At 44.2% G+C, this 25,774-nt stretch overlaps 1 protein-coding gene across 8 annotated transcripts in view; it reads right to left on the bottom strand.

The window, feature by feature from the left end:
- The window catches only part of LOC137368700 (proteoglycan 4-like), a 186,511-nt gene that overhangs the window by 155,371 nt on the left and 5,366 nt on the right, over positions 1-25,774 (bottom strand). Inside the window, exons 1-3 of one of the 8 annotated variants that reach the window (XR_010974808.1) lie at positions 16,395-17,771; positions 8,935-9,198; positions 2,457-2,533 (exon numbers count right to left, since the gene is read on the bottom strand). The exons of 3 other annotated variants lie outside the window; for them this stretch is intronic. The gene's annotated coding sequence lies outside the window, so the exon portion shown is untranslated. Of the gene's footprint in view, positions 1-2,456; positions 2,534-8,405; positions 9,199-14,630; positions 14,703-16,394; positions 17,772-18,230; positions 18,567-25,774 lie in introns of those variants that run through there. 4 more of the 8 variants (XR_010974806.1, XR_010974809.1, XM_068028867.1 and 1 more) reach the window with 4 other exon arrangements.

Here is a 25,774-nt window from a genome sequence, read left to right on the forward strand (position 1 = left end):
GCTCACAAAATTCAGCCCAGTGAGTGCATTGATCCTTTCAACATTCCTTATGAACAATCAAAAGTCCATAGTTGAATGAGTCACCCATTTCGAATTGCCAGATGGGGAGCAAAGAGAGGGCACCACTACAGGCATTTACTATGATTGTTCCTGTGAAGCATCAATACAAAAGGCCTGATATTTAACTCTGTATAAATGAATTGGTTTTGAGAGTTAACATCTCGCCCTTTGATGTTTCCAATGAATGTTCAATTATTTCAATGTGTGACCTGGTATCAGCCAGTTCAATTATATGAAGTAACTTGCCTTCGTATGGAAGATTGCCATCCTTTTTAAGGATGGGACTCATCAGATTTTCTCAACCCTCCCACTTGTCCATTTCCTCAACTGAGTGTTGTGGTGCTGCAATTCAATTTGGTGGAGACTTCATCTCTTAAATAGACTTATGGTAACAGGTCTGTCGAGTCCTTAAATAATAACTTGCATTTATATAGCCTCTTTAACATAAAAAAGGGCTGAATTTTCCTGGCCCATTGGAGATGGGCTGGCAATATGGGAGGAGAAGGCATTGGAGGGGAGCCCGATGTCTTCCTGCCATGGCACATTGCCAGCGATGGGAACCATGGCAGCGTGGTCACCCGGTTCCTGTCCCCACGGGCATTTTGTCTGCATCGGGACGGCTGGCTGCCATGTAGAGAGATTGCCAGGTAAATCCTGGCGGTTTCTCAGTGGATTCCAAGGCAAGGGCCCTCCTTGATGGGCGCTCCATGGTCCACACAGGGGTCCCTAGCAGCATTGGCCATCCCCACATTAAACGTGACACCAGTGCACCACCACACCCCCTGCTGATCAGCAGGACCTACCTGCCTGGCCCAGGCTTCCCCCAACCAAACACACCACTCTTAGAGGGTGCCTCATCATTGAGGCACCATCTCCCTGGTGATGCAGCCTCAGCAATGGCCATTGCTAGCAGTGGCACTGCTGAGGCTGCCGAGTTGCCAGCCCTCTGATTGGGCCTGAAGCTGTTGGGGTCGGGGGTTGGGTGGGTGTGAGTCACCATCCTCAATTTGACGGCAGCCCTGGCAGCTGCTTCTTAATTGGCTGTGGCCAGCAAAATGTCATCCCAGGGTCCCGCCACCCGTCAAAAAGTGGGTCGCCTCCTGCTTTCAGCCCCGGCGATGGGACTTGACCATCAGTGAAAAATTCAGCTCAAAGTGTCTCTCATTGTTTCACAGAGGCTTAGGAAAATGTTGAAGGTGAGCCAATGAGGGAGGGAGGGAGGGTTGGGTTTGGATTTTAAGGAGAGTCTTAAGCCGGAAAAGGTGGTGGTGAGACAGAAGAGTTTAGGGTTTAGGAAGGAAATACCACAGAGTGGAACCAAGAGGGCTGAAGGCCTGGTCACCAATGGTGAAGTGGAGGGAGCGGGGAGATACACAAGAGGTTCGCATCAGAGAAATGAAAAGTTTTGGGGGCAAACTGTACAGCTGGAGGAGTTTACAGAGGTTACAGAGATCGGGAGGGACAAGGCTATGGATTTAAACCCAAGGATGAAAATTTTACATTTGAGGCTTTGGAGAACCAAGAGTTAATGTACGGTAGGGAAGACAGGGTTGTTGCATGAGCAGGACTTGGTGCAGGTTAGGATACAGACTGGTGTGGTTATCAGAAACTGGCATTGGAAACGTGCAGCTTCTGCTTCCTATGAAAAAATTCTGTTGTGGAATTTCATGTGCCATTTCTTCAAAATAAAAGGGTTTGGAAGATGCCTAGCATTAATTTTTATTTGTAAATCTAACACTCTGTAATAACAAATGTGTCTGCTTTCTGCATATATAATCAGTAACTAGCTAACATCAACAGGTCCACAAAGAAGCAGCAGATGCCACTGTCAGTACCACAGACTTTTTCAGCAGCTTGTCATAAATAATTACACTGAGCACTAGAACTGCTGTAGATGACTTCTAGAAGTTCAGTATAATAGAGACTTTGAGGTTTTCTGCTTACTGATGAAAATTGTATGGTCAGTCATCCTGTGTGGTATACAATGGATCTGCAAAAGCAGGAACATCTGTTGAATTTTTAATTCCTCTGAAAATTTGATACTGATCCCTGAATGAAATGTCTGTTTAAAGTTGATTGCATTCTTGAGACTTGAGTTTTTCCAGAATTTTCAGCTCAGTATGTATTTGACTGCACACAAACCACCAGGAGGTCAAAAAAATCACATTAAAAGCAAAGATTTAAATTCTCCGCACATACAGTAACTTGGAGCAAAATACCATGTGCTGTTAATTGTGTTACTTTGTTCTGCTGTAGCAGAACTGTCAGGGAAGTGACCCTTTGCTTCCTTGAAGCAGAGAAACGAAAGAGAATCATAGCGTTTTTAAAAGGAACTCACGGGATATGGATGTTTACCAAGACAAAATTTTTATTATGTCATTATGAATTGTATAATGTTGGGAGTGTTTCAAATGTTGCACTCCTAGGATTTCCAGTGGGGTGCTGCTTCTTTAATGGGGCTGGATTCTTAGACCTACACACAAGAGAAATTAGCGAGATTAATGTACGAATTTGTTCCATTTTAACGTAAAATGGGAATATAGTGAATGAGAGTTTTAATTGTGTAAAGTAATACACAGAACCGGGAATTAAGAAGGGCATTAGTGTTTTAAAAAATGGAATATAGAATCAAAATTACTGCTTTCAAAGCTGGAGAGTGCAGAAATTCCACAATTCCTAATTAGATTATGGTATTCACTAAGGAAAATTTTGATTAAAAATAATGTTGATTGAAAAGAAATAATTGCATTTATATAGTGCCTTTCATGACTTCAGCATGTCCCACGGCACTTCTTACAACCAATGAAGTACTTTTGAAGTGTAGTCACTGTTGTAATATAGGAGATATGGCAACCAATTTGCACACAAGAAGCAACATGATAATGACCAGCTCTTTTTTATGATGTTGTTTGAGTGATGACTATCAGCCAGGATACCATGGCTTACACCTGCCACCACCCCACCACCCCCCCCCCCCCCACCCCCACTTCCTCAAAATAGTGCCCTGGAATCTTTTATGTCCACATAAGAGGGCAGTCAGGGTCTGAGTTAACATATCCCAAAGACAGTACCTCTGACAGCACAGCACTCCATCAGTACTGCACTGGAGTGACAGCCTAGATTTTTGTGCTCAAGGCCTGGAGAGGGACTTGAAACCACAATGTTCCGATACAGAGGCAAGAGTGCTTGCAACTGAGCCATGGCTGACACCCCAACTAAAAGCAGTTGTAAAATCTCATATTAAATGCAGTCTTCGTATCAGACACAAAGCAACAAATAAAAACAGTTGGGAAAAATTGACAACTGGATAGCAAAGTGAAGTAGAATAATGTATTTGAATTCTGGGTCCTGGACTCATTTGAATCTAGTTATTATGTAAAAGTAAGAATTTTGGGTTGTGAACTGACATTCATTCCAGATTGAATCGAGAATGGTCCTAAGCGAAATGAGTTTGGCCAGTCTCAACCCAATCTGTAGTGAATGTCAATTCACAACCCAAAATTCTTACTTTTCCATAATAATTGGCAGTCTTCATTAATGATTCAAAAGTAGAAAATATATTGGAGTTTTTTCCAAAGGAAGTGACTCAAGTATCTGTGAAAGCAAAGGGAATAAATTGAAATCAACATAGTTTATGAGAGGAAAGTCATGTCTAACAAACTTTTAGGGATTCTTTGGGACTGAAACAAAATTCATAGATGAGAGATGGAATGAACATTGTACAACTTGATCTTCAAAAAGTAATTCAGAAAGACTCTCCATAGACTTATGAAAGCTTAAAGGCTACAGTGTGAAGTTGTAAATTAGACAATTATTTGGGTATATAGAGTAAGTAGAAGCCTAGGTTATTTTGCTTGCATGGAATCCCAAGAAAATACATGTAACAATTCACCCCACCCCACAAGAAGTAGGCTGACCCTACTGTAGTTTCTGGGGTCAGCCTAATAAATGTAATAATGGTGAGCTTCCAGCTTTAGGAACTCCAGCCATTGGGAGTTTGTATTTTGAGAGCATGAGGGTTCACATTCTGTTGCAGAATTTGAAGGCCTGAAGCTGCCTAAACACAAACAAAAACATTTCTGGTGCAGAATAAAGTTTGCTTACTTGAAGAGTATCTGAAGTCTGCAAGTTTTGAAGGAGGGCCCCAAGCCCCAGGCTCACTAATGAAGGCTTAGAATTTTTTGGCATAAAGTCAGGCCAAGCAGGGAGGCATTGTTTTGCGTGGAGCAATAATGGCTCACAAGGAGCAGTGGCAAGCGATGGCCAATGTAGTCAGTGCCAAATCAGCCACCCCATGGATTGCAGCTCAGTGCTGCAACAAGTTTAATGTCGTCACAGGGGCAAGCAAGGCAAGATGAACCAGTCATCCTTCGAAAAGTGCACCCGAACAAGGATACCAACCACTTTTACTAACACTCCCTTAAAGTCTGTTAAAATGCTTAAATTGCTTGCAATCAAAGCACAGGGTGTTTCTTACATGTTTACCCTTCACCTGTCAGTAATCCTTTCACTTACATCCTCGCATGCATTCACCCACTAAAATTCCCACATGGAATCTAATTTCTTGGTGCTTTCACCCATCATCAACCTCTTCCATTATAGGTTATATGCTACAACATGATGTCATTCTTGTCGACTTTGAGTGGAAGTCTGTCAGGATATGCTAATGAGACCCGGGAGTTAAAATCTCCTCGACCTCACACTTGGCTGTCCATTTCAATCTCTATAGTCGATTTTCACCTGGTGTTAAAACCAGGCTTTTTGTTTCCCTTTTTCATCCTATTACACAGTGCAATATGTTAATATCAGCAAACTAGATTTAGAACCCTCACGTCACTATTTCTACTGAAAACCACATATGGACTCTGCTCCTTGGCAATCCATTTTAACTTCTTTTCTTATCTTTCCTAGATATGGCAAAGAAGAAGCAAAGGAAGGGAAAGAATCAGGGCCCTATAACAAGCAGCCAGCAATTACTCTCCCTCACAAACCCTAACATGGAGACATTCGCCCCAGGAAAATTAGGGAGTCATTCAGTGGCGAGTGCACTGGGTGATGCACAGAACATGAGTGAGCAGGGACAGTTTGGGGTAACTGTTAGAATGAGGAGGCAGATATGGCTGACTGAAAGGTCGGAACAGATTGATCTTCAACTGAAAAGTCTGAGGATCTGGACCTTATGGATCCACAGCACTTTGTCCAGGGTGTTGCTGTGCAGTGACTATGGCTTCTAGTCACATGACTACATCCTGGTAGTCAGCTCATTAGCAGACTGAGTCCTTAAAGGGAGATCACTCTTACAGCAATCATACAACATTATTGATCCTGCTTTCAAAGCTAGGATACTTGAAGAGCATCAGTGCATGTGCAGGAACTAGGGAGCTGTAGGATAGTTTGCTGCAGATAGCAGGGGTCTACTACCTCCATGTGTAGCAGTATAATGGATAATCTTACTGTATCACAATCCATCCTGGAGCATGTGAAAACTCCAGGCAGATTGGCAGTGGAGATTCTCATGATACTTTCTGAAGGTAGTCTGCACTTCCTCCATGGATGCTCCGACTGCTGCCTTAGAGGTCTGAGTTTCCAGATTGGAGAAGGTTGTCTCACGCAGCCTTTGGGCAATTGGGGCTGGGTTGAAGATAAGTACCTCAACAGCCTAACAGATCTCAGTATTATCAATAGGGCTGGTGTCCTGCAGATCAATGGCCAACAGTACAAATAATAGTAGCATTGCAGGAATAGGGACTCTAGACACTGCTCTAACGCAGTGTGGCAGCACATTCAGGCACTCTCACCACCCTGCTTCAATTCTGCACATGCAACTAAAGGAATGCAAAGCCAAGCTGCCCAGGCAGCAGTGCAGGAGATGCCGCCCGCAGCAGGTCTGCCTCACATCCTAAGCAACTATATAGGTATGCAACAAGCTCATCTATTCCAGTCACTCAATTAACTGTTAAGAGAAGCACTAGCTTAGGTTTAAGAATTCATACACCACAACTCAGTACATTCCATTTCTTTGCTGTATAAATTTTTTTTTAAATTGCACCAAAGGGGAAGCACAGGGCTAAGAAGAAGCAGGCTGATACACCTAGTATGGGTTATAAATAAAATTAAGTTAGTGCTATAATTGCTGTTCTTGCGAGCATTTTTATTGATAGGGTTTGGAAATGGCTTTGAGGAATGAGCACAAATTGTGGCTTTGTTAATTATTGCACACCGAGAAGGTTCTGTAGAAAGTCATAAAGTAATTTACGGCACAGAAGTTAGTTATTCGACCCACTGAATCCATGCTGGCTCTCCACAGAGCTATGCAGTCAGCTCCATGCCTGGCTCAATCGCCATAGGCCTGCAAGTCTATTTCTCTCAGGTGGCCATCCAACTTCCTCTTGAAGTCATCGATTGTCTCTGCTTCCACCACCCTTGTGGGCAGCGAGTTCCTGGTCATTACCACCCACTGAATAAAAAAGTGCTTCCTCATATTCCCCCTGCATCTCTTGCCCAAAACTTTCAATCTGTGTCCCCTAGTCCTTGTACCATTAGTTAATAAGAACAATTTTTCCTTGTCTAACTTATCTAAGCCTGTCATAATCTTGTACACTTATACTAAATCGTCCCTAAATCTCCTTGGTTCTAAGGAGAACAAGCCCAGCTTTTCCAATCTAACCTTGTAACTAAAATCCACCCGACCCTGGAATCATTCTGGAAACTCTCCTCTGCACCCTCTCAAGGACCCTCACATCCTTCCTGAAGTGTGGCGACCAGAACAGGATGCAATACTCCAATACTGCTGAGGACTAACTGGAGCTTTATAAAGGTTCAGCATAACTTCCCTGCTATTGTACTCAATGCCTGTATTTATAAAGCCCATATGCTTTACTAACCACTCTCTCAATATGTCCTGCCACCTTCAAAGATCTATGCACATGCACCCCAGGTCCCTCTGTTCCTGCACACTCTTTAAAACTGTGCCATTAAGTATATATTGCCTCTCCCCATTCTTTCTGCCAAAATGCATCACCTTACACTTGTCAGTATTAAATTCCATCTGCCGCCTGTCTGCCCATTCTGCTAGCCTATCTATGTCCTGTGGTTCATACCAAACTCACTGTTTGCCACACCTCCAAGTTTGGTGACATTTTTTTGGTGAGAAGGATGAAGATGTAGATTGGACTAACGATGCACTTGGCAGATGTCGGAGTCAAGTGTAGGGCTCCCATAACAGATGGCATGAATGTTTCTTGCAGTCAGTAGAGGGTTATCCTCTATCTTCTTCAAGCTGCCGTTGCTCCTTCTGAAACCCTTGTTTTATATTAGAAATTTCATCCTCTGCAGCCTTTGTAAGCGGCATGCAACATTCCTTGAGAGTCTTCCCTGACTGTATTACAAAATACCCTCAGATCGATCCAGGTATCTGATGCACACCTTCAAAGTGCCTATAGTATGTTCTATGATGATTTTAGTGAATGGACTTTCTTGTAGCATTATGCAGCTGCGACCCCTGGAAAATACACAAAGTGCCAACTATCTTGGCTACAGAAGATAGCTTTGATCTCCAAGGATCCACCCAGAATCTTGCCTTTCCAGGTTAAAGAGTACTGACAAAATGAAGTTCTTTAATATAAAGCATGTGACAACTCCTGAGGGAGCAAATGTTCTTTTGAATGATGGAATGCTACTGGTCTCAAACAAGCTGCATAGTGGGGGAGTGATGGTCTTTCATGTTCACTGTCATGCAGACCCCCACCTGCCAAGAATGAGACATATTAATTTTGTCATATGAACATTGAGTTTAAACTGTTGCTGAAGCCAGGAAATGACTTGTTAAACAGATCAGCCGTGGCTGGAAAAAAACATTTACATACTAACAGATAGTGCTTGTGGAGACAAAGGACCATTCCCTTACACAATCAACCCACAATGGACTTTGATCACTAGTCATTGAAGGTGAGGAAGCTTACATTCCAGAATCACTGCTAAGATGGCCGAATCCACAACAGACATGGTCAAACCAGTTAGTCACATGACTAATCTGCTGGACAACCTGAGTTTTTTTGAATTGTGCACAGACAGTTTTTGAACTCATAGAGAGGCTGTTTGCTCATGGACTGTAAAGACCTCTCCTGGATGGCTCGCCACAGCCTCACCTGTCTGCTCCCATCTCTTTCTCACGGAACTCCAAATCCACTGAAGACGTGAACCTCAAGAGAGAAAAGTCTCCTCCATCGAACAAGGTTTAAGAAGAATACTGGGCCCCAGCGAAAAGCAAGATCTACCTACAATCAAGGACTCAACTGCAAGCCTGAAGAACAATAACCAAAACCATCTTCAGATATTGCCTCAAAATTTTCCACTTTATTTCTTCTCTTTTCTGTCTCTATCTGCATGTGTGTATTGCATATGCAGGCTAGCATGGGCGCGTCGCATATCCGTAGGCGTTAACCAAATTAGAGTTTAAGTTTAATAACGTTCAACCTTTTTTCTTTAAACCTAAGAAAACCTGTTTGGCTAGTTTCTTTATCTTGTAATTGGAAGTTAGTAAACAAGGATTCACTAAGGGGGAGTTAATAAAATGGTGTGTTTAAAAATAAAACCCTGTTACAGTAAGACCAGGTGAAGGCTGAGATGGAACCCTAGACCCCTTCTCACCAGGTCGCAACATTCACATATGTATAGGTGTTGATCAAGGAGGCACATGTGACCATGTGGTTGCAATGTGAGCCCTTGCACCCTTGGGGAATCATGCTACTCACTGAAATTGCAGTGCCCTGTCATGTTGCGGCTAATTGTCCATGGGGAACCTAATTAATTTTCTAGCTCTGAAAAGCAATGCATGAATTGCTTGCTACATCTCTGCACAGCTGTTTGCTTTACCTTATAATGTCTCCAGTGACATTCCAGAATGACTCCATGGTAAATAAATTAAGAGTAGTTGTGGTCCTAATAGTGATTGGCAGAACAGTGCATGTGTGGTGGAAGTGGTCTTCGGGTCTGCTTGCAACATATTCCATAACTCTTTGACAACTTCCTTTTGAAAAAGAAGCCTCTGCTATAGGTAGAAGTGTTTCTTTCTGTATATTCAGGTGCCACCCCATCAGCCTGTCATCATCATTGCTTCCTCGTTTCTTCTAACAGCATCTGTAGAGGGGAATTCCAATATGGCAATGATTTTGCCTTATCTAAAAAAGGTATTGGGCAAATGGTAACCCTTTAGCTATTGAAACAAAGACAATTTTACAGAGTAGGTGACAACAGCAAGAAAACAAAAAAACACAAAAAAACTGACACTATATTAAGGTTTTTACAGGGCGATTGTTTATCACTTCAAATTACTTCTATCTTGAATGTAGTGCTTACCAACTTGGACACCTGTTTCACAGTGATGTGATTATGACTGAGCAAAAATGAGGTGGAGATGATGGGAAAGGCGTCTTGGAACATCAACACGTGATTACGGCTTTTGCGTACTTCTACTGATGCCAGGGAAGCAGGGAATTGGGCAGGTACAAAAGTGAGTGGGGATTCTGTGTAATGGCTTTCTGCCTCCTTTACTGTCCCTGACTAATTACTGCCCAAAATTGGTGGAATGCTATGGAAAATCCAGGCTGGTAGCTCTAGTTAAATGACTTTGTCAAACAGAGTCCCCGTGCTGTTCATAATATTAATGAGTATTACTGGTGTATTGCAAGTATAATGTCTGTTTGCAAATGGCATAAAATTGGAAGGAAAAACAGGGCTCCTGATATCTTGAGTTACAGACACAACTACAAAGAAGAATAGAAAATAACTATTAATATCGGAATATATAAGATAATACATATCATTATTAAAATTAGAAATTTAATTTTCATTCCAAAATATGTCATTAAATAGAGGATAATCAGAAAAAGATTTGAATTTGCTATTGGGCCAAGCATTGGAAGTTTTACTCTATGTGGCAGCAACTGCCAAGGCAAACAGAATGTGTAATAGATCCCAAGCATTTAAATCAAAGTGAGTAACACTGACATCATAAAGGTTTTATGAAGCTATAGTTGAAGTATTGTTTCAGTTCTAGTTTGTGACAAAACACGGAAGCAAAAGGAAGAATTCAAAAAAGGGCAACAGAGATTGTATAGGATCTTCAATCAATCAAGAATAAGGAGAGGCTAAAATAACTAAATTTTTTTGCGCAAAAGACAAGTAAGGAGACAAAACATAACGCGGGGGCTGGATTTTACCAAGCCCTCAACGTTGAGCTCCATGGCAGGGGAGGTGGTTCCAACAGCGGTCTGCCACAGAGACCGACACCGGTAGGGCCCAGCCTGATCCTCCCGGCAACGGCGAGGCTCCATGGCGGCACCCCCTAACCCCCTGGATTTGAACAACTTGCCGCCGATCTCGATGGTGAGCTCAAAAAATGGTGGTCTGCATGCCAAAGAGTCACCGCGATCTCCCATGCGGCGGCTCATTTAAATAGCCAGGGTGGCCCCCCCCACTCCCCTTTCAGTCATGTGGTGGGGCGGTCTGTCCATCACTGGCAATGGCGTTAGCTGCCTGTGCGCCAGGTGCTTGTGCCATTTTCAAAGAGCAGCCAGCTCGGCTGGTCAATTTGAATTTTTAAAGTTACACCCCTCTGAAATTTATTAAATAAATTTCTAACACCCCTTTACCACCCCCCCCAATAACAAGTACATTAACTATTTGTCCTCCCCTCCCAAAATATTTACCTTTTAAATCTGACCCTCGGCCCCCCCAGACTGCACTAAGTTTAAAGTTTACCCCTTCCCACCATCCCCTACACCCATCAGGTTTATTTGACCCCATTCCTCCCCCGCACTGAAAATCTTAACTCCTCCCCCCTCCCCACCAGTGTCACACTGGCTTTCCCCGGACAGGGAATTGAAGGCACGGGAGTGCTGGCCGCCGCGCCGAAGATCGAAGCTGGCCCGGAAGATTCAAGGTAAGTTTATTTAACTTTATGCATGTCATTAATTTAAATATATTAATCTAGGACCCATTTCCCAGCAGTGGGGGATGGGGGTGCGGGGGGTTGTGGTGGCGGCAGGCGCCGCCATGGAGACTCGCTGCCGCTGGGAGGATCAGGCCGTGCCCTCCTGGCATCGGACTCCGTGGCAGACCGCTGCCAGGACCATCATCTACCTTCCCCACCACGCAGCCTGACGTTGAGGGCTTGGTAATATCCAGCCCTTTGAAACAGTCAGGGGAATTGGTTAAATATTTCTGATTGAATAGGGAACAAAAGAGTAGAGCTTGATGCAAAGGCAGGAGGGGAAGAAAATAAGCTGAATGGGTGCTGTGCAGTGATTTCGGCTTGGAATTTGCTCAAACTGACTAAAGCCAACATTGTATCAAAATCTGCACCAATTTTGTCATCAGCCAAAAGTTTGAGATTCTCATTAGACCATGCCAGGATGTAATAAGAAACATAAAACAATTGGAAATCAGTGCAAATAATTGGAGCCCAAAGAAAATGCTGAGCATTGAATTTTTCGAGAAGTAACGCGGAGGATTGTTGAGGGTAGTGCAGTTGATGTGGTCTACATGGATTTTAGCAAGACTTTTGACAAGGTCCCACGTGGCAGACTGGTTAAAAAAATTAAAAGCCCATGGAATCCAGGGAAATATAGCAAGCTGGATACAAAATTGGTTCAGTGGCAGGAAACAAAGAGTAATTGTTGACGGGTGTATTTGCGACTGGTGGGCTGTTTCCAGTGGCATTCCACAGGGCTCAGTACTGAGTCCCCTGCTTTTTGTGATATATATTAATGATTTGGATGTAAATATAGGGGGCATAATCAAGAAGTTTGCAAACGACACAAAAATTGGCCTTGTGGTTTATAGCAAGGCAGATGACTGTAGCCTGCAGGAAGATATCAATGGACTGGTCAGCAGGGCACAAAGTGGCAAATGGAATTCAACTCAGAGAATGTGAGGTGATGCATTTGGGGAGGTCAAACAAGGCAAAGGAATACACAATTAATGGGAGAATTCTGAGAGGTGTAGGGATATTGGAGTGAATGTCCACAGATCCCTGAAGGTAGCAGGACAGGTCAATAAGGTAGTTAAGAAGACATATGGAATCCTTTCCTTTATTAGCTGAGGTGTAGAATTTAAGAGCAGGGAGGTTCTTCTTTGGCCTCCTTGTCTCGAGAGATGATGGGTAAGCGCCTGGAGGGGGTCAGTGGTTTGTGAAGCAGCGTCTGGAGTGGCTATAAAGGCCAATTCTAGAGTGACAGACTCTTCCACAGGTGCTGCAGAAAAATTTGTTTGTCGGGGCTGTTACACAGTTGTCTCTCCCTTTGCGCTTCTGTCTTTTTTCCTGCCAACTGCTAAGTCTCTTCGACTCGCCACACTTTAGCCCCGCCTTTATGGTTGCCCGCCAGCTCTGGCATTTGCTGGCAACTAACTCCCACGACTTGTGATCAGTCACAGGGCTTCATGTCGCGTTTGCAGACGTCTTTAAAGCGGAGACATGGACGGCCAGTGGGTCTGATACCAGTGGCGAGCTCGCTGTACAATGTGTCTTTAGGGATCCTGCCATCTTCCATGCGGCTCACATGGCCAAGGCATCTCAAGCGCCGCTGACTCAGTAATGTGTATAAGCTGGGGATGTTGGCCGCCTCGAGGACTTCTGTGTTGGTGATACGGTCCTGCCACCTGATGCCAAGTATTCTCCAGAGGCAGCGAAGATGGAATGAATTGAGACGTCGTTCTTAGCTGACATACGTTGTCCAGGCCTCGCTGCCATAGAGCAAGGTACTGAGGACACAGGCCTGATACACTCGGACTTTTGTGTTCCGTGTCAGTGCGCCATTTTCCCACACTCTCTTGGCCAGTCTGATTAGATTAGATTAGAGATACAGCACTGAAACAGGCCCTTCGGCCCACCGAGTCTGTGCCGAACATCAACCACCCATTTTATACTAATCCTACACTAATCCCATATTCCCAACAAACATCCCCACCTATCCCTATATTTCCCTACCACCTACCTATACTAGTGACAATTTATAATGGCCAATTTACCTATCAACCTGCAAGTCTTTTGGCTTGTGGGAGGAAACCGGAGCACCCGGAGAAAACCCACGCAGACACAGGGAGAACTTGCAAACTCCACACAGACAGTACCCGGAATCGAACCCGGGTTCCTGGAGCTGTGAGGCTGCGGTGCTAACCACTGCGCCACTGTGGACATAGCAGTGGAAGCCTTTCCCATGCGCTTGTTGATTTCTGCATCTGGAGACAGGTTACTGGTGATAGTTGAGCCTAGGTAGGTGAACTCTTGAACCACTTCCAGAGCGTGGTCGCCGATATTGATGGATGGAGCATTTCTGACGTCCTGTCCCATGATGTTCGTTTTCTTGAGGCTGATGGTTAGGCCAAACTCGTTGCAGGCAGCCGCAAACCTGTCGATGAGTCTCTGCAGACACTCTTCAGTGTGAGATGTTAAAGCAGCATCGTCAGCAAAGAGGAGTTCCCTGATGAGGACTTTCCGTACTTTGGTCTTCGCTCTTAGACGGGCAAGGTTGAACAACCTGCCACCTGATCTTGTGTGGAGGAAAATTCCTTCTTCTGAAGATTTGAACGCATGTGAGAGCAGCAGAGAGAAGAAAATCCCAAACAGTTTGGGTGCGAGAACACAGCCCTGTTTCACGCCACTCAGGATAGGAAAGGGGTCTGATGAGGTGCAGCTATGCTGAATTGTGCCTTTCATATTGTCATGGAATGAGGTGATGATACTTAGTAGCTTTGGTGGACATCCGATCTTTGCTAGTAGTCTGAAGAGACCATGTCTGCTGACAAGGTCAAAGGCTTTGGTGAAATCAATGAAAGCAATGTAGAGGGGCATCTGTTGTTCGCGGCATTTCTCCTGTATCTGACGAAGGGAGAACAGCATGTCAATGGTCGATCTCTCTGCACGAAAGCCACACTGTGCCTCAGGGTAGACGCGCTCGGCCAGCTTCTGGAGCCTGTTTAAAGCGACTTGAGCGAAGACTTTCCCCACTATGCTGAGCAGGGAGATTCCACGGTAGTTGTTGCAGTCACCGCGGTCATCTTTGTTTTCATAGAGGGTGATGATATTGGCATCACGCATTTCCTGAGGTTCTGCTCCCTCGTCCCAGCACAGGCAAAGCAGTTCATGTAGTGCTGAGAGTATAGCAGGCTTGGCATTCTTGATTATTTCAGGGGTAATGCCGTCCTTCCCAGGGAGGTTATGCTGGAACTAAATCATGAGTCAGGCCACAACTTGAGTACTGTATGTAGTTCTGGTCACCTCATTACAGTAAGGATGTAATTGCATGAGAGAGGGTACAGAGGAGATTTACAAGGACGTTGCCAGGACTGGAAAATGCAGCTATGAGGAAAGATTGGATAGGCTGGGTTGTTCTCCTTGGAACAGAGAAGGTTGAGGGGAGATTTGATTCAGATGTACAAGATTGTGAGGGGCCTGGATAGAGTGGATGTGAAGGGCTTATTTACCTTAGCAGAGAGGTCAGTGACTAGGGGGCATAGATTTAAAGTGATTGGTAGAATGATTAGAGGGGAGATGAGGAAAAAATTCTCACCCAGCACATGGTGATGTTGCATCTTTTAGAATTAAGTTCTGCCTCATTTTGTTGGCAACAAAGGTATGTCCTGAATCAAATATCTTCTTCTTCTGATATTCCTGACCTGCAGGTGCTTGATACAGATTCTAGGTACAAAGAGACTGTACGTTGCATTTCTTAGTACTGTCTTCCTCTCTATGCTGATCACAGAATATTTTTATTGTCAAACAGAAAACAATCTTACCTCATATCTGGAGCAGCTGATTGTTGCCTGTTTGTCGTTGTCAGGAGAGGCTGTTTTGACACTCATACAGCTTGTAACAAAGGGTTCACCACTGTGGTGATTCTTATGAGAAACATATTTTGTTCCTTATTGCAGTTTTTATATTTGGGATGTACAGAGTAAGCAAATAGTTGGCTTAAATTTCCCCTTATTAAGGTGTGAAATGCATCCAAACTGAAGTGAATCCAAGCCCAACCCAGTGTTCTACAGCTGTCAGCATACACAGGCATATTGTATATTATACAACGTCTGTAAAAATGACTAGCCAGAAATGTTTGCCACTGCATATTATTCAGTAGAAATGGAAATTGAACCAGAATTGTTGAATGCCTAAAAACACTCTACTGTTTTATGAAATTAATAATTGCGTTCCTTATTTATTTTGATGCATTGCTATTCTCAGCAGGTTAAAAGTTTCAAATATCTAAAATGCTCCAGTGTTGAAACTTAAAACAGCTTAATTAAAAGTCAAAAGACCACTTTTAATCTCTCCTTAAAGGAGAGTTACAGTCACTACTGGACAGGACCAGTTAGGAACTAGGCAATGAAATGCTGTATCGTAAACATTTTCAATGTCCTTTGCCACCCTGGTGTACATTTTCGTGGTGAACACAAGAAGCATGCTTGTATTTCCAGATGTATCATATGACCCCCTTAGATATTAATTTGTGGAGGTATTTCTGCCCTCTGGCAAAACCCATAGACTGGGCTCATGGGGAACATTAGAACTGTTCTTCTTACCTGTTAGTCTAAGTCAGTGATGATAACTGTTGTTGGCATAAAATTTGACACAAAATATTAAATCCACCCAAATAAATGAACTGTGTGTGTATGTATATATAGAAACTCTGAAATTATATCAAAGCTCCATTTCCCTTAAAGTCTACCCATGGTGTGCACAATTCCTCACTATAAAGGGGAGTAATACACCTGCTCCCACGCCTCTCCTAATGTCACTGTGTGTCCAGTCATTGGAGCAAACACATGAGCTGTCCAGGGTAAGTAGCACTTTAACTTCCCCTCTCTCCTTATGGGGGAATGCTTAGCTTCCAGTCTGCACCTTCCTACAATGATATGTGGCATTTAATATTTGCTATAAAATTCGCAAATTATAGTTTGTTGTATGTGAAATGTTTTGAGATGGTTCTGAGACATGTGATAAGGTATTGCATAAATCCAAGTCCTTTCTCTTATTAATTCAGGAGACTTGTCTGTCAGAGGAAATAACTAGTATAAGTCAGCTATTTATTCAGAACAGTTGCTAATATTGTATCAGAAAGATTGCGGAATCTTAACAATGTAACTTATACAAGACATGGGAGTAATTTTAACTTTAGACAATAGTATACAATGGACAATATTGAATTGGCCACCCATTATACATCTTGCTCCATTTACAGTTCTACGAATTTCAATGAAACACAAAATTTGGACCAATGTATAATGGGCGGCTGATCCAATATCACTTACTATACACTATCAAAAAATATTCAAATTACCTCCAGGTTCCTTGGCCAGACGTTGGATGACTTGGAGGGGAACATGCAGGCGATGGTGTTGAAGAAGCCCTGACAAGTTGCTGCAGCACATCTTGTAGACGGCACACACTATAGCAAAGGTACATGAGTGGTGTAGGGAATGATTGTTTCAGGTGATGGATAGAGTGCGAATCAAGCGGGCTATTTTGTCCTGGTTGTTGCCGAGCATCTTGAGTGTTGTTGGAGCTGCACTCAACCAGGCAAGGGGAGAGTATTCCATCACACTCCTGACTTGTGCCTTGTAGATGGTGGAAAGGCTTTGGGGATTTAGGAGGTGAGTTACTTGCTGCAGAATTCCCAGCCTCTGACCTGCTCTTGTAGCCACAGTATTTATATGGCTGATCCAATTAAATTTCTGATCACTGGAAATTCCCAGGATGTTGATGGTGGGGGATTCAGCAGTTGTAATCCTGTTGAATGTCGAGTGGAGGTGCTTAAACTCTGTCTTATTGAAGATGGTTATTACTTGGCACTTGTGTGGCATGAATACTACTTGCCACTTATCAGCCCAAGCTTGAATGTTGCCCAGGTCTTCCTGCAGGCGGGCACGGTCTGTTTCAGTATCTGAGGAGTTGCGAATGGAACTGAACACTGTGCAATCATCAGTGAACATCCCCACTTCTGACCTTATGATGGAGGGAAAATCATTGATGAAGCATCTGAAAATGGTTGGCACTAGTGCACTGTTCTGAGGAACTCCTGCAGTGATGACCTGAGATTGAGATCATTTGGCTTCCAAAACCATCTTCCTTTTGTGTTAGATATGACTCCAACCAGTGAAGAGCTGTCCCCTGATTCCCATTGGCTTTAAGTTTATTAGGGCTTCTTGATGCCACACTCAGTCAAATGCTGCCTTGATGTCAAGGACAGTCACTCTCACCTCACCTTTGGAATTTAGCTCTTTTGTTCATGTTTAGACCAAGGCTGTAATGAAGTCTGAAGCTGAGTGGTCTGGTCGGAACCCAAAATGAGCATCAGTGAATAGGTTATTGGTAAGTCCCACTTGATAGCACTGTTGACGATGCCTTCCATCACTTTGCTGATGATTGAGAGCAGGCCAATGGGTGATAATTGGTCAGATAAGGGATATGGGGAGTGGGCAAGAAAGTGGAATTGGAGCCCAAGATCAGCCATGATTGTATTGAATGACGGAGCAGGCTCGATGGGTCAAATGGTCTACTTCTGCTCCTATTTCTTGTGTTCTTGTGATCTTGGATCGGATTTGTCTTGTTTTTTGTGGTTCGGACATACATGGGCAATTTTTCATGTTAATATAAAAGCCAAATATTGCAGATGCTGAAAATTTGAAATAAAAACAGAAAGTGCTGGAAATACTCAGCATCTGTGGAGAGAGAAACAGAGTTAACATTTCAGGTCTGTGACCTTTCATCAGAACCGGCAAAGATTAGAAATGTAATAGTCTGAGCAAGTGAAAAGGGGGAGGGGGAGAACAACAAAAGGGAAGATGTGCGATAGTGGAGAGGGCAGGAGATATTAAATGACAATGATGTCATGGAGCAAAGGCAAAGGGAGTGCTATTCATTCTGTTCATTATTCTGCCATTAACACTCTCTCTGGACTAACGCTTTGTCTTTTAATACAACTATTAGTACTCCCTTTGCCTTTGTAGCGTGACATCTTTGTCATTTAATCTCTCCTGCCCTCTGCCCTATCACACACCTTCCCTTTTGTTGTTCTTCCCCCCTCCCCCTTTTCACTTGCTCAGACTATTACATTTCTAACCTTTGCCAGTTCTGATGAAAGGTCACAGACCTGTAATGTTAACTCTGTTTCTCTCTCCACAGATGCTGCCAAACCTGCTGAGTATTTCCAGCTGTTTCTGTTTTTATTTCAATTCAATGTTTAGATAGAGGATCTGGATCGGCGCAGGCTTGGAGGGCCGAAGGGCCTGTTACTGTGCTGTAATTATCTTTGTTCTTTGTTCTTCACATTGTCAGGTAGATGCCAATCTTGTAGCTGTATTGGAACAGCTTGGCTAAAGACACAGCTAGTTCTGGAGCATAGGGCTTCGGTAACTACAGTCGGGACATTATCAGGGCTTTGTTGGATCCAGTGTGCTGAGCTGTTTCTTGATATCATGTCGAGTGAATCTAATTAGCTGGAGACCTGAAACTGTGATGGTGAGGACTTCAGGAGGTGGCTGAGATATGTATCATAGAATCATAGAAAGATTACGGCACAGAAAGAGGTGACTTGACCCTTCATGTTTGCCCCTGCCAAAAACGAGTCACCCAGTCTAATCCCACCTTCCAGCATTTGGTCCATAGCCCTGTAGGTTACGGCACTTGAGGTATATATCCAGACACCTTTTAAATGAGTTGAGGGTTTCTGCCTCTACTGTCCTTTCAGGAAGTGAGTTCCAGACCCCCACCACCCTCTGGGTGAAAAAATGTTTTCCTCATCTCCACTCTGATTTTTCTAACAATCACTTTAAATCTATGCCCCCTAGACACTGACCACTCTGCTAAGGTAAATAGGCCCTTCACATCCATTCTATCCAGGCCCCTGAGAATTTGGTACATTTCAATCAGATCTCCCCTCAGCTTTCTCTGTTCCAAGGAAAATAACCCCAGCCTATCCAATCTTTTCTCATCACTGCATTTTTCCAGTCCTGGCAACATCCTCGTACATCTCCTCTGTACCCTCTCGAGTGCAATTACATCCTTTCTGTAATGAGGTGGCTAGAACTGCACACAGTACTAAAGTTGTGGCCTAACCAATGAGTTATACAGTTCCAACATAACCTCCCTGCTCTTATATTCTATACCTCATCTAATAAAGGAAAGCATTCCATATGCCTTCTTAACCACCTAATCGATCTGTCCTGCTACCTTCAGGGATATGTGGATATTCACTCCAAGGTCCCTCACTTCCTCTACACCTCTCAGTATTCTCCCATTTATTGTGTATTCCTTTGCCTTGTTTGACCTCCCCAAATGCATCACTTCAAACTTCTCCGGATTGAATTCCGTTTGCCACTTTTCTGCCCAGCTGACCAGTCCATTGATATCTTCCTGCAGCCTACAGCTATCTTCCTCGCTATCTACCACACGGCCAATCTTTGTGTCGTCTGCAAACTTCTTCATCATGCCCCCTACATTTATGTCCAAATCGTCAACGTATACCACAAAAAGCAAGGGACCCAGTACTGAGCCCTGTGGAACGCCACTGGAAACAGCCCTCCCGTCGCAAAAACACCTGTCAACAATTACCTTTTATTACCCACCACTAAGCCAATTTTGGATCCACCATTCTACTTTTCCCTGGATCCCATTTTTTTTAACCAATCTGCCATTTGGAACCTTGTCAAAAGCCTTGCTAAAATCCATGTAGACCATATCAACTGCATTACCCTCATCTTTCTTCCTTGTTCTTCAAAAAAATTTAATCAAGGGGCGGCACAGTGGCTCAGTGGTTAGCACCGCAGCCTCACAGCTCCAGCAACCCGGGTTCAATTCTGGGTACTGCCTGTGTGGAGTTTGCAAGTTCTCCCTGTGTCTGCGTGGGTTTCCTCCGGGTGCTCCGGTTTCCTCCCACAAGCCAAAAGACTTGCAGGTTGGTAGGTAAATTGGCCATTATAAATTGCCCCTAGTATAGGTAGGTGGGAGGGAAATATAGGGACAGGTGGGGATGTGGTAGGAATATGGGATTAGTGTAGGATTAGTATAAATGGGTGGTTGATGGTCAGCACAGACTCGGTAGGCCGAAGGGCCTGTTTCAGTGCTGTATCTCTAAACATAAACTAAACATAAACAAATCTATGCTGACTATCCTTGATTAATCTGTGCCCTTCTAAGTGACAGTTTATCCTGTCTCTCAGAATGAATTTCAATAATTTGCCCACTACTGAGGTTAGACCGACTGGCCTGTAATTAGTCAGTCTATTCCTCGCTCCCTTTTTAAACAGAGATAGCAGTCCGCCAATCCTCCGACACCACACCTGTGTCCAGTGAGGACTGAAAAATGATGGACAGACCTTGTGCTATTTCCTTTCAGGTTTCTTTTAACAACCTGGGGTACATTTCAACCAGCCCTGGTGATTTGCCAACTTTCAAGGATGCTCATCCCATTCATACTTCCTCTCTCCCTATGTTTATCACATCCAATACTTCACACCCCTCTTCCTTAACTACAATATATGGATCATCCCCCTCTTTTGTGAAGACAGATGCAAAGTATTCATTAAGAACAATACCAACATCTTCCGCCCCAACATATAGGTTACCTTTTTGGTCTTTTACGGGCCCTACTCTTTCCTTCATTATCCTCTTACTCTTAATATATTGATAAAACATCTTTGGGTTCACCTTGTTTTTGCTTGCCAATATTCTTTCATCCCCTCTCTTAGCTTTCCAAATTTCGTTTTTGATTTCACCCCTCCATGGGGATGGAGTGGATGGATCATCCACTTGGCACTTCTGGCTGAAGATGGTTGCAAACATTTCAGTCTTGTCTTTTGCACTCACGTGCTGTACTCCACCACCATTGAGGATAAAAGTATTCATGAGCCTTTTCCTGTTGGTTGTTTAATTGTCCACCACCATTCACAACTGGACATGGCAGGACTGCAGAACTTTGATCAAATCAGTTGTTTTGGGATTGCTTAGTTCTGTCTATAACATGCTGCTTCTGCTGTTTAGCATGCAGGTGGCCCTGTGTTGCAGCTTCAATAGGTTGGCACCTCATTATTAGATATGCCTGGCATTGTTCCTGGCATTCTCTCCTACTCTCCTCATTGAACCAGGGTTGGTTCCTTGCCTTGATGGTAATGGTAGAATAAGAATTATGACAGGCCATGAGGTTATAGATTGTGTTTGAATACAGTTCTGCTGATGATAGTCCACAGCACCTCGAGGATGCCCAGTTTTGATTGCCAGATGTTTAGTTTAGATTAGTTTAGAGATACAGCACTGAAACAGGCCCTTCGGCCCACCGAGTCTGTGCTGACCATCAACCACCCATTTATACTAATCCTACACTAATCCCATATTCCTACCACATCCCCACTTGTCTCTATATTTCCCTACCACCTACCTATACTAGGGGCAATTTATAATGGCCAATTTACCTACCAACCTGCAAGTCTTTTGGCTTGTGGGAGGAAACCAGAGCACCCGGAGAAAACCAACGCAGACACAGGGAGAACTTGCAAACTCCACACGGGCAGTACCCAGAATTGAACCCGGGTCGCTGGAGCTGTGAGGCTGCGGTGCTAACCACTGCACCACTGTGCCGCCACTGTGTTCTGAATCTATCCCATTTAGCACGGTGGTTGTGCCACATAACATGATGGAGGGTGTACTCAATGTGAAAACTGGACTTTGACCCTACAAAGACTGTGCATTTGTCACTCCGACCAATTCTGCATAGGGCAGATGCATTTGAAACAGGTAGGTCGGCGAGGACAAGGTCAAGTAGGTATTTCCTTATGTAGGTTTTCTCACCACCTGCCGGCAGGTCCAGTCTGGCAGTTACGCCCTTCAGGACTTTGCCAGCTTAGTCAGTAGTGGTGCTACTGAGCCACTTTGGTGATGGACATTGAAGTCCCCTCCCCCTCCCAACCCCCAGAGCACAATCTGTGCCTTGCTATCCTCTGTGCTCCTTCCAAAAGATGTTCAACCTGGAGGAGTACTGATCCATCAACTGAGGGGAAGGCAGTAGGTGGTAATCTGAAGGAAGTTTCCTTGCCCATGTTTGACCAGATGCCATGAGTCTTCATGGTGTCCAGAATCAATGGGCAGGATTTTTGGGACTCGAACATCGGAACCAAATGGGGGACCCGAGCTCCCACTGACCGGGAGTGAGACTGGCTCAGTGATGTTCCTGGAGGCACCCTTCTAATTGGCAGCCTCCACTCTTGCCATCCTATTAAGGACAGCAGGCAGGCTGCCGATGCTGCTGGCCCAATCAGAGGGCTGGTAGCTCCAGAGCAATGGCATCCTCACTGGAAGAGGTGGGCGCAGCTGAGGCAGGTTGGAGACCGCAAGGGCACCTCAACATGGAGGCGCCCTCGAAGGTGTAAAAATAAATAATTATTTCCAAAATGGATAGGTGGTAGGCCCCTTGGAGTGGAGGGGAAACACCTCCACTTGAATTGTTGAGGCCCCGGGGGCAACCTTTGATGCCCGGAGCCCCCTCTTTGGGGGATGGAGCCTCCAGCTCCGACAGCCCCCAGACAACTGCAGGGAGGATGCTGGCAATCTCCACACACAGTGGGGGCTGTACCACCGCCAGCAAAATGCCGGTGAAACTGGAAAATTGCCCCATTTGGGGCCTTAATTATGTAAATTGGCTGCCCACCTCAGTGGTGCGGCAGCTGATCCGCATTCTTGCCTGCCCCTGAGGAACCTCCCTGGCAGCGGAAATGTATCAAAGAGCCACCCAATGTGGCTCCTACATTTTCTCGCCCCCCCAGCCCCGCCACCGCCCCCCCACCTGCCCCCCCCACCGCCTCTAAGCCGCCAACCACAGACCAGGAAAATTTTGCTGAATGTCCCAACTGACTGTATACCACTATGCTGCCAGCTCTGGTGGGTCTGTCCTGCTGGTGGGACTGGACTTACCCAGGAGAGATGATGGAGGAGTCTGGGACATTGGCTGTAAGATATGATTCGGTGAGTATGACTAAGGCATGGTGTCACTTGACTAGTCTGTGGAACATCTCTCCCAATTTTTGCACAAGTTCCCAGATGTTAGTGAGGAGGACTTTGCAGGATCAGCTGGGCTGGTTGTGCCTTTGGCGTGACCACTGACTAGGTCGATACCAGGTGGTCTGTTTGGTATTATTATTATTAAACATTTTTGTAGAGCTGAGTGGCTTACTAGGTCATTTCAGAGGGCAGTTAAGAGTCAACCACATTACTTTGGGTCTGGAGTCATATACATGCCAGACCAGGTAAGGATGGTAGATTTTGTTACCTGAAGGACATTGGTGAAACCAGATGGGTGTTTATGACTATCGTGGTCACCATTATTGATACTAGCTTTTTATTCATTCTCAACTTGCAACTGAATTAAGTTAAGTTTTGTGGTCCAGGTCAGAATTGAAAGTGTTAATATAGCTGCTGTACGGTAGTACACAGCTGAGAGGCCTTCTTGTCTTTGTGAGCTGAAGGGTGTAGTATGACTAGTCTCTGGTTCTTACATAATCCTGAAATCGGATATGCTGGATTGTTTACTCTGGCCTGTGTCAGTTCCAGTTATTTTTTTGGCAGACATTAGCTTGCATAGCATATGACTGGGAAAACCTCCTGTTTCTCATTCCAGGGGCATGCAGGAGACCTTTGTACAATATCCACCATAGCCCAATGTGCAATGAAAAAGCAATTTTGCAGTTCTTATTGCCAATGTTTATTTTATAAAAGTAGATGAGCTTTACATGTCCTGCTGAATGTTGTGGAATTATAAAATATTGCAAGATTTAGAATGTTGTATTGTTCAAACAGTAAGGCTGGACTTTAACTCCAGGTGTGTGTGCAGGTGTCAAGGTGAGTAATAGAACATATGACCTCTGCTCCCTCCAATACCCCCTATCCCCTCACAGTGAAAGGCCTTGTAGATTTCAACTCCTGGCCCTCATTTTCATGTTCCATGGCTGAGTGTTGCCTGAACATGGTGAAAATCATCATGTGGCCAGTAGGAGGTCCAAGTGGAATCTTGCATGGCAGGAGCCAACGGTGTGAAACCCGAGGGAGCGGTCTGCAGCACTGTGGTGAATGGACAGGGGATCTAGAGGCAATCGTGTCGGAAGGGATATCCGGAGGAGGTGAGGCTTAATGTAAGTCGCTGAAGAGCACTCTTTTTTATTAATTAAAAAAGTATTAAAACTTAGCTGGGCCGCTTGTGGTCGTAATCTTGCCAGTGTTGGTGGACCCAACACTGAATGTCACTGCTGCCACCAGGAGTTAAAATTGCATCAGGATCTAAATGACCTCATATGACCCTATGACCCTGACTTTTAAATGTTAATGAAGCCTCCATCTGGATCAGGCAGCGCTAATGCTGCCGAAAATCTGGCAGTTAAAATGTTGGCAGACACAAATGTGTCAGGATCTCAATGAGAAGAGCCTGACTGCCATTTTAACCACCCATCTGCCTGCGCCTTTCTTGCTGGACAGGCAGGGTTAAAATCTCAATATTTATAAAACAAATTGTATGTTAGTTTTTTTTAATAAAAACATTATAGCATTCTGGCAATGGTCAAAATTGTTTTATATAATTTCATGAAGTCTGCTTGTTTGTGTGTACACACATACAACAGAGAGCGTCCCATAGTATAATCAAATTACAATATGATAGCTAGCTCTCCTTACTGAAAGCCTAATGAGATAGCGAGGGTGATAATTTGTGGTGGAGAAATTGAGGACACCTTCTCTGAGTAAGCACTAAAATGTACATTAACAGACACCTGCCAATCTACTTAAAGAGGGGCTTTTGGAATTTCTAATGTCAATATCTTCCTAGCTTTCCCATAGCTTTGTACCTATTATATACTCAGAATGTTTCCCTTGCTATTTAAGTCACAGGGAGTCTTGGACCCTTGGGACTGAAATGCTTTAGAGAGCTCAGATTTGGTTTTGGCAGCATCACATCAACCACTTTGTGTGGTCTAACAATTGACAGTTTAAGAGCAGTTTGAAATGCTGCTGGCGAAGAAACCAAAAAGTGGACTCTGAAAAGAAAGGCTTTTCAGTGCTATACAAAAAAAAATACTGCTTCCTGGTGCTAAAATTAGGGGTTGGGTTGAGTTACATTAAATGTTTAGTTCGCTGGCTCAAGAATAATTTGGGAGGGTGACACAGTGATGAGAACATAAGAACATAAGAAATAGGAGCAGGAGTAGACTATATGGCCCATCGAAACTGCTCTGCCATTCAGTGCGATCATGGCTGATCTTCTGCCTTAACTCCACTTTCCCATTGCTCTCCATATCCCTTGATTCCCTGAGACTAAAAATCTGCCTATCCCTGCTTTAAACATAATCAACGATGGAGCATCCACAGCCCTCTGGGGTAGAGAATTCCAAAGATTCGCAACCCTTTGAGTGAAGTAATTTCTCCTCATCTCAGTCCTGAATGATCAGCCCCTTATCCTGAGACTGTGCCCCTGTGTCCTAGATTCCTCAGCCAGGGGAAACAACCTTTCAGTATCTACCCTGACAAGCCCTTTCAGAAGTTTGTATGTTTCAATGAGATCACCTCTCATTCTTCTAAACTCTGCAGAGTATAGACCCAATTTACTCATCCTGTCATCATAGGCCAACCCTCTCATCCCAAGAACCAATCTAATGAACCTTCGCTGTACTGCCCGTTGTGTATTCA

This window comes from Heterodontus francisci, chromosome 4 (assembly GCF_036365525.1).
Source record: "Heterodontus francisci isolate sHetFra1 chromosome 4, sHetFra1.hap1, whole genome shotgun sequence".
Lineage (NCBI taxonomy): Eukaryota > Metazoa > Chordata > Chondrichthyes > Heterodontiformes > Heterodontidae > Heterodontus > Heterodontus francisci.